Raw genomic sequence first — 6882 nt, 5'->3', positions numbered from 1 at the left:
TCATTATCTGGATTTCCCATATTTTTATTGAAAAGGTCCAAGCTTCTGGCTTTGACTCACTTCAGCACAAAGCAGCAAGATACAGTGACCTCAAGATATGAATGAAATCTAAGAACACTTGTGATGGTAACCTTCAACTAAGTAAAAAAAAAAAAAAAAAAATATATATATATATATATATATAAATAACCTCTTTGCCTCATCCTCCATCACTTATGAAAAATGGTAATGCTACTAGGATTGATGGATGTTGCTATATCCAGCTGAGAACTGGTCAATCTATTATTAAAAGGAGATACAATACTAAACTATAAAACTTTCTCTTTAGGTAGCCTCACTACTTTGTCAACATTGCTTGAATTAACTATGCAAATTCTCTGAACACAGGTATTTGATTTTATTTTCCCCTTAAAAAAGCTGTTACTAACACTTTTACAATTTGCACACACTTACTCTGCAAGACTTGACTATCTCTAGTGCTCAGTGCTTATGGAGGAGGGAAGCTTCTTCCTTTGGCCTTAAAGAACTGGTACATAATTCAAGTATAATTTGCTTTCAGCTTTACTCGTCTATGAAGTAATTTTGATTATTCTGAACAGTGACAGTCATCATCCAATTTCGTAAAAACCTGAAAGAGTAAAAATTGATTTTTTTGATAATGCTGTCTCTTGGTGCTGAAGATTTTTTCCATTTACTATTTCATTTATTACTGTTATTTTATTTGTTACTGATACCTCTATTCTTCTACATAGGATCTTGTAAAGCATTTGATATTGTCACTTCATAAGGAGTTTGTGAATGGCTTATCTTACAAGAGTTTGAGATACTTGAGTATTTCTAAAATGCAGCATTCAGATATTTTACAGGCTCTTTTGTGTAAATAACTACTTTCTGCTTGGGCAATGATGAGATTGAAGTCATTCTTCGAAACGCTTGTAGATCTTTGTACAGACTAGAAACAGATTTTTGTGTTGTTAATTTATTTGGTCAACAGCAATGTAAATATAAACAAACGACAGTAGGAACGAACTGGGTTACTCTTGCTTCCAAGGCTTTTCTTTTTGGTGTTTTGCAGGACTTAAAAATGAAATACCACCTCTTTCCCTTGTTGTGTTTGTGAACCTATCTTAAGACAAAGTACAGTAAAGAAACTGAAACCCGCTTTGTAGGGTGAGCAGCCAGTTCTAATAGTACAGTATGGCTAATGTATTCTGAAAATAGCAAATATTTGAGGAATGCAGGAAATCAAAATATAAGGAAGCTTCTCAAATTGATCTGTTTAAATGGAATAGGTCAAAAATTCTGACATAAGAGTGGTAATGCAGAGATACTATTTAAACTAGAAGCCTTATGTAGTGTTGTAAACCCATTTTATTATTAAATACAATACTTAGATGATAATTTCATAAAAATGTTAAACTGGCACCAGCCCTCAGACAAGCATCTATCCTTCGGAGTCAGTAGAAATACATGAGGTTATGTGACAAACTAAATCAGAAAGACAATATAAACTAAAACAAAAGCCATTTCTTTGTATGGATGGGGGAAAGGTTGGGATTTTTTTTCATTTGGATTCCTTCTTCAGTTCTCTTCCCCAAGTGACTCTGCAGGTGTTTGACTGGCCCTTCATGGAGGACCAGAGCAGAGTAGTCCTTTCCATTTAGCAGAAGCGTTATTCAAAATGGGCTTGAAGTTGTGGCCAGAGCATTGGATTTCTTTAACGCTTTGCATTTATGTATTTGCAAGCCCCACTGAAAATACACTTCATATATTTGCAGCTTCCCATTCTTTCAGTTACATTCTGAGAATCTGAGTTTCTGCATGGGCTTAAAACAAATCTGAACGGGAGGATGTTCAGAGTCCTGAATTTCCTTTGCTCAGTGCCTAGAATTAGCTGCTAACAAGTATGTAAAAGCTAGTGGCTTAAGATGCATATATATGATGTTGCTCTTTTTGGACAAATTTTCAATATTTACTGCAAAAAATGTATTGCAAAGGATTGATATATATAACGTAGATACTGCAAACATCAGATACTATTCAGAACATAGCAGCAGAAAAGGTGCATATCAATCGTTACTAACAATGATATTTTATTCTAGTAATTTGTAATAATTACCTGTTTGTAAGGTTAAGACATCAAAATGAAAACTAATGGGTGGTCATATTTGATCATATTATAATTCACTTTAGGTGAATGAAAATTGATTTCAATAAATATAACTAAATGCAAACATACCCGTCTGTTCTTGGGTATGGTAAGCACAACCTAGAACACTGTATTTGCGGAGAGAGATCAGGTATGCTACAGCCACCACCATTGTTCTCCATCCCACAGCAAGGAAGTACAATCTCTCCCTCTCATGTTGTACCTTGATTTGACCAGCTCTCCTTCACTCTCTTTAAGTGTCTTGCTTTTACACCTGAAAGTGGTGCTTCAGCTTAGTAGGACTGTAAATGGGTGCAGCCATTTGAAAACATTGTCTTCTAAGTGGTAGTTTTGCTATTTCTGTAGTAAAAGAATTCTTGGAATTCTTTACCACTTTTTTTCCCTGGCAGTTTGTGTCATTCTGTTTAGTCATCACTTCTGTGAGAGGATGTGACAATGGCACAAGTAAAATATGAGCTTATTTATAAAGAGGTTATCTACCACACTCACCAGTTTAATTTAGTGAAGTGTTTAATACTTTTCAGTCTACCTCAGAGAATCCTGTATCCTTTTGAAATGGTACTTACTGTAAGTAGATGACCTGGCAAAACTAGATGTCAAAGCTGGATGACAGCAGGCAGAAATAAAGAACAACTTCCTAGGTTTAAAACTTGTATTGATAATAGTCTAGGCCTAATGTTTTCCAAGGCTGTGCTGTCAGAAAAAAAGAAGGAGGGGGGGAAGTAGGGCTGCGGGCAAGCTTTAAGTGATTCCATGTTGCAGTTGCCAAACCAGCTCCACATGGATAATGCATATGCTGAATTGCTCTTTGTCTTTTAAATCTATTTTAAAAACTTTCTTGATGTGATGCTGCTTGTGACAAGACTTGATTCTATAAAGTGCCCCAGAGATTTAACCATTGGAAGGAAAATTTCTATATCATTGCAGATTGTATCATGATGGTGAATTAAGCCTAGCACAAAATTGACTCGATATTTTAAAAGCAGTTACTATTTTCTTTTTCTCCAGGCTAGCAAGCAATCGAAGACAGACAGATCAGCATTCTGGCTTGAAGTGAAGAGAAGATCAGAGTGAGTGAGAAGGGTTATGAGTCAGAATACCATTCTTTCGGGTGGCTGACAGGGACCCTGTTCAGTCTGGAAGGTTTTTAAACACAATAGCAATGTTCTTTTAACGTTTCTGCTTTAATACCTTTCTGAGGAGACCAAAATTATGAGGGAAATTTCTGACAGCTCAGATGGGAAGGAAGACAAATACTATGGATTTTTAAATGAAATCTTTCTGTGTTAACAGTCTTCGCTTTAACCTTTCATTCTGCGAATGAATGTGGGCATGCTTCCCTAATTGCATGACTGTGCACTGTTTTTTGGTTTGTTTCCTTTTCCTCCCTCTTATTCTACTCTTTGGCAGTGTTGTTTTCATTCCATGGTTAGTGACTGGTAACAGTCTACAGGAATAGACAGTGCTGCTGTAAGACGTTAGGAGCTCACTACCGTGTGTATGCATGGAGCATGAAAAAAGCAGTGCCTTAGTAGCTTGTGCTGAGATGACAGCTTTGTGTTCTGCAGAAGTAAGGACCTGTGGTGTGTGTGCGTGACTTACAGGACAAGGAAGAAGCTCCATTATAAGACTGCTGCCTTGTACAGTAAAGATGTCTTGTACATGGTACCTTCCAAACAGCTTGTTCAGCTTCCAGTAGCAGTCTAAAAGGAATGGTAAGGGGTCTCATTTTTAACCTTATTTGAAATATCTCTTGAAAGCCCTTGCTTACCCCTCTCAGGCAGATGTTTCTTAGCATGGACTGCACACAGGGTGCAGTTCTATGATGTCCATAAGCACCTGAACTGATTTTGTTTAGAATTCCCCTTTGTTCTTCACATATGAGAACAGCCCATGCCTAAACCTATGTGTATTAGAGAGAAGGGGAGAGGAAATGTAACTGTGGAGTAGGTCTGGATAGTGGGGAAAAAATCAATCCCTGATTCCTGTGAAGTTTGACAAAGGCATTTTTCTGTTGTTTACCTTACCAGATGTTTCCTATTCCCAGTTGAATGGTGTCCTCAGCCTTCAAATTATAGGTCACATTTAAGTGATGAACTATTTTCAGTGCCTAATCTGAAAGGCCCATTTGGGATTTGATGTTCAGAGGCAGATAAACAGCAGTTCTGCAAATCAGCACCTCCAAAGGAAAACTGCTGTGGAGAGCCTGAACATCTTGTGGTTTTAAAAGTGATGAACTGAAATTTTGGAGCATGAGTTAAGCCCTTATGTGACAGCAACAGTGATTAATTACTGCGTATATGCCTCTTTTGGGTTCTCCATGCTGCAGAAAGGCATGTAAAATTTCTTTACAAGCTTCTATTTTAATATTAAAAAATATTTCCAATACTTTTACAAATCCACTTCAGCATGGGGGTTTGGGTTTGGATTGTTTTCTCAGTTTGCTAAACTGTCTTCTGAGCGTGAGCTGGGAGACCCGTAATGCAGGTCTTGGCACATCCCTGTGGCGTTTGTTGTACTGTGTGTGCCTGGGCATGCTACTGAGGAGCAGCAGAGCATGATACCGTGACTGGTATGGCTTTGTTTTGTTTTTTTATGTGCCAAGCAACACAACCCTGAGCAAATGGTTAGGGTATCTCCTGCAGGGACAAGGGTTGAGAGAGACCCCAATGAAAGGTGTGTCTCTTGTAACAAGCTAGATTGAAACAACCTTGCTTAGCTTCCAGTAGTAATTTTGCCAGGACAGAGTTCAGCTCAGGTTCATTTCAAATTAGGTCTCGGGTAGGCTGAGTTTGTGTGACTAAAACAATGCTTTTCAGGTGCTGGCTGAGTGCATTCCAGCAGCTAGGAGCTGAACTCAAGCTTTAAGACTGAAACTACGGTAGGTGAAGGGCAGGAGTTGGATACTAGGGAAACTTGCTGCTGCTGCTCATATCAGAGGATGCACCAATGGGACACTCACTGTTAATCCTGGAGATCTTGCTTTACCAAAGCCTCCTTCTCCCCCACACTACTCATCTGTGTTTGTTTGAAAACAAGCAGGTCCTGCCTGTTCAGTCCTAACAGTGGCGTTTCCTACTTGAGACCTCCAGCAAGAGGATATGGGATTTGCCAGGAATACTGAATCCTTCAAGAAGGGGCTTTAAGCAAGGTATTTACCGTTTCAGATGTTGCAGGATTTGATGGGGTATGCTTTTCTGTTCCCTTTCTTTCAGTTTATGACTTCTGTTTGTGGGGAGCACCCATCTTAGTTCTGTGTGCACTCTTTTTTGTGCCAGCCATTGGGCACAAGAAAGCAGAGCTTGGAAGCAGTTCTGGGAAATGGGCATCCTTGCTTCTGAAGGGGTGAGAACCAGCGAAAGGGAAATAGGGGGCTCCACCTCTTCCCTTATTCCTGTGCCAAAAGTGATGTGGGAGTTTGTTACACTGTCACCCTTGCAGGGATGTGGCCTCCAGGACAAACAGAAGAGGTATGACCTCACTCAGCTGTACTCCCTCACAATGAAATACCGTAAACAAGGACTGCCTGTACATGATACTTCTCATTAATCTAAACATAGCTAATAAAAAAAGATGTGCAAGGCCCTCTAGAAACTGTTCAGCAAAACATCAGAGCCAAAAGCCTCATTAGCAAGGTCTTAACTAATATGTTTATGATTTTGAAAAGAAGATCAGAAAATACTCAGTGAAGAAGTCATGCAGCCTTTTTCCTTAACTATTGAATGGTCATTAAAATCATAGTTGCCCTGTTTAAAGAATTGCAAGTGTATTTCTCAAGGTGACTAAGCTAAAATGCATTCACAGCATCCCTATGCCATTCCTGTCAAGTAACACCAGCTGCAGAGAGTGAGCACTGGATGAGTTTTGCTGTCAATAGTGTCAGCTCAAGCATTGCTTTCTCTGCTTATTTTTCTCTTGACCTCACACCTATTCACTTGTGCCGGTAACCCAGTCAAAAGTTGACATAACAGGCTTGATTGCTGTGGGACTTGGAATAACTCCGCAAAAAGCTTTGCAATCTCATTCACTTGTGAGGTGGCACAGCATCAGCGGGAAGAAACAGAGATCACTCAGTGCTGGGTGAAGGGCTTTTCAAAACAGTTTTTCTTCAGTGTTATTTCACTTTGTTTCTTATAGGGCTCATTTTTCAGTGTACAAATTAGATCAATTTAAAAGCAGTATTATGAAGGTATTCCATATTGAACGTGTCTGGTCTATTCAGTGTTAACGTTCAAGCAGTGAATAAACTAGTCCTTTCTTGATGAGACAACTGCACAATATTATCAAAGTCTTAAAAGAAGAAGAGTTCCCAATTAATAGAAGCCTCAGGACTTTGATGCTTCACTCCTGCTGTGATCCTAGGCTGCCACTCTAGCAAGGACATCTTGTTAAGAGAGTGATAAAAATTTGACTGTGTTTCATGGTAAAATCTTACAACATTTAATAAAAATATATGCCTATCTACAAAATACTTTGTCTTGTTTGATTTCTTCCCTATTTTACCTCTTTTTCCTTCTGTCCACATTCTCCAAACCTAGCAAGTGAGGCTAGTGAATGCTGGTGTGTATTACCCATGCTCATTGATGTACTTGGCATGCAAACTGCTGTTATAAACTGCGGTTGTGGTCCTGCTACTATGCGTAGTCCTGTTTATTGTTTCACTTTTGTCTGAAGTTGTGTTACAGACAGAGGGTTTGTTTGTGAATTCCTTC

The sequence above is a fragment of the Netta rufina genome (genome assembly GCF_964035555.1).
Source record: "Netta rufina genome assembly, chromosome: 3".
Lineage (NCBI taxonomy): Eukaryota > Metazoa > Chordata > Aves > Anseriformes > Anatidae > Netta > Netta rufina.
Note: the sequence above shows the minus strand (reverse complement) of the source record.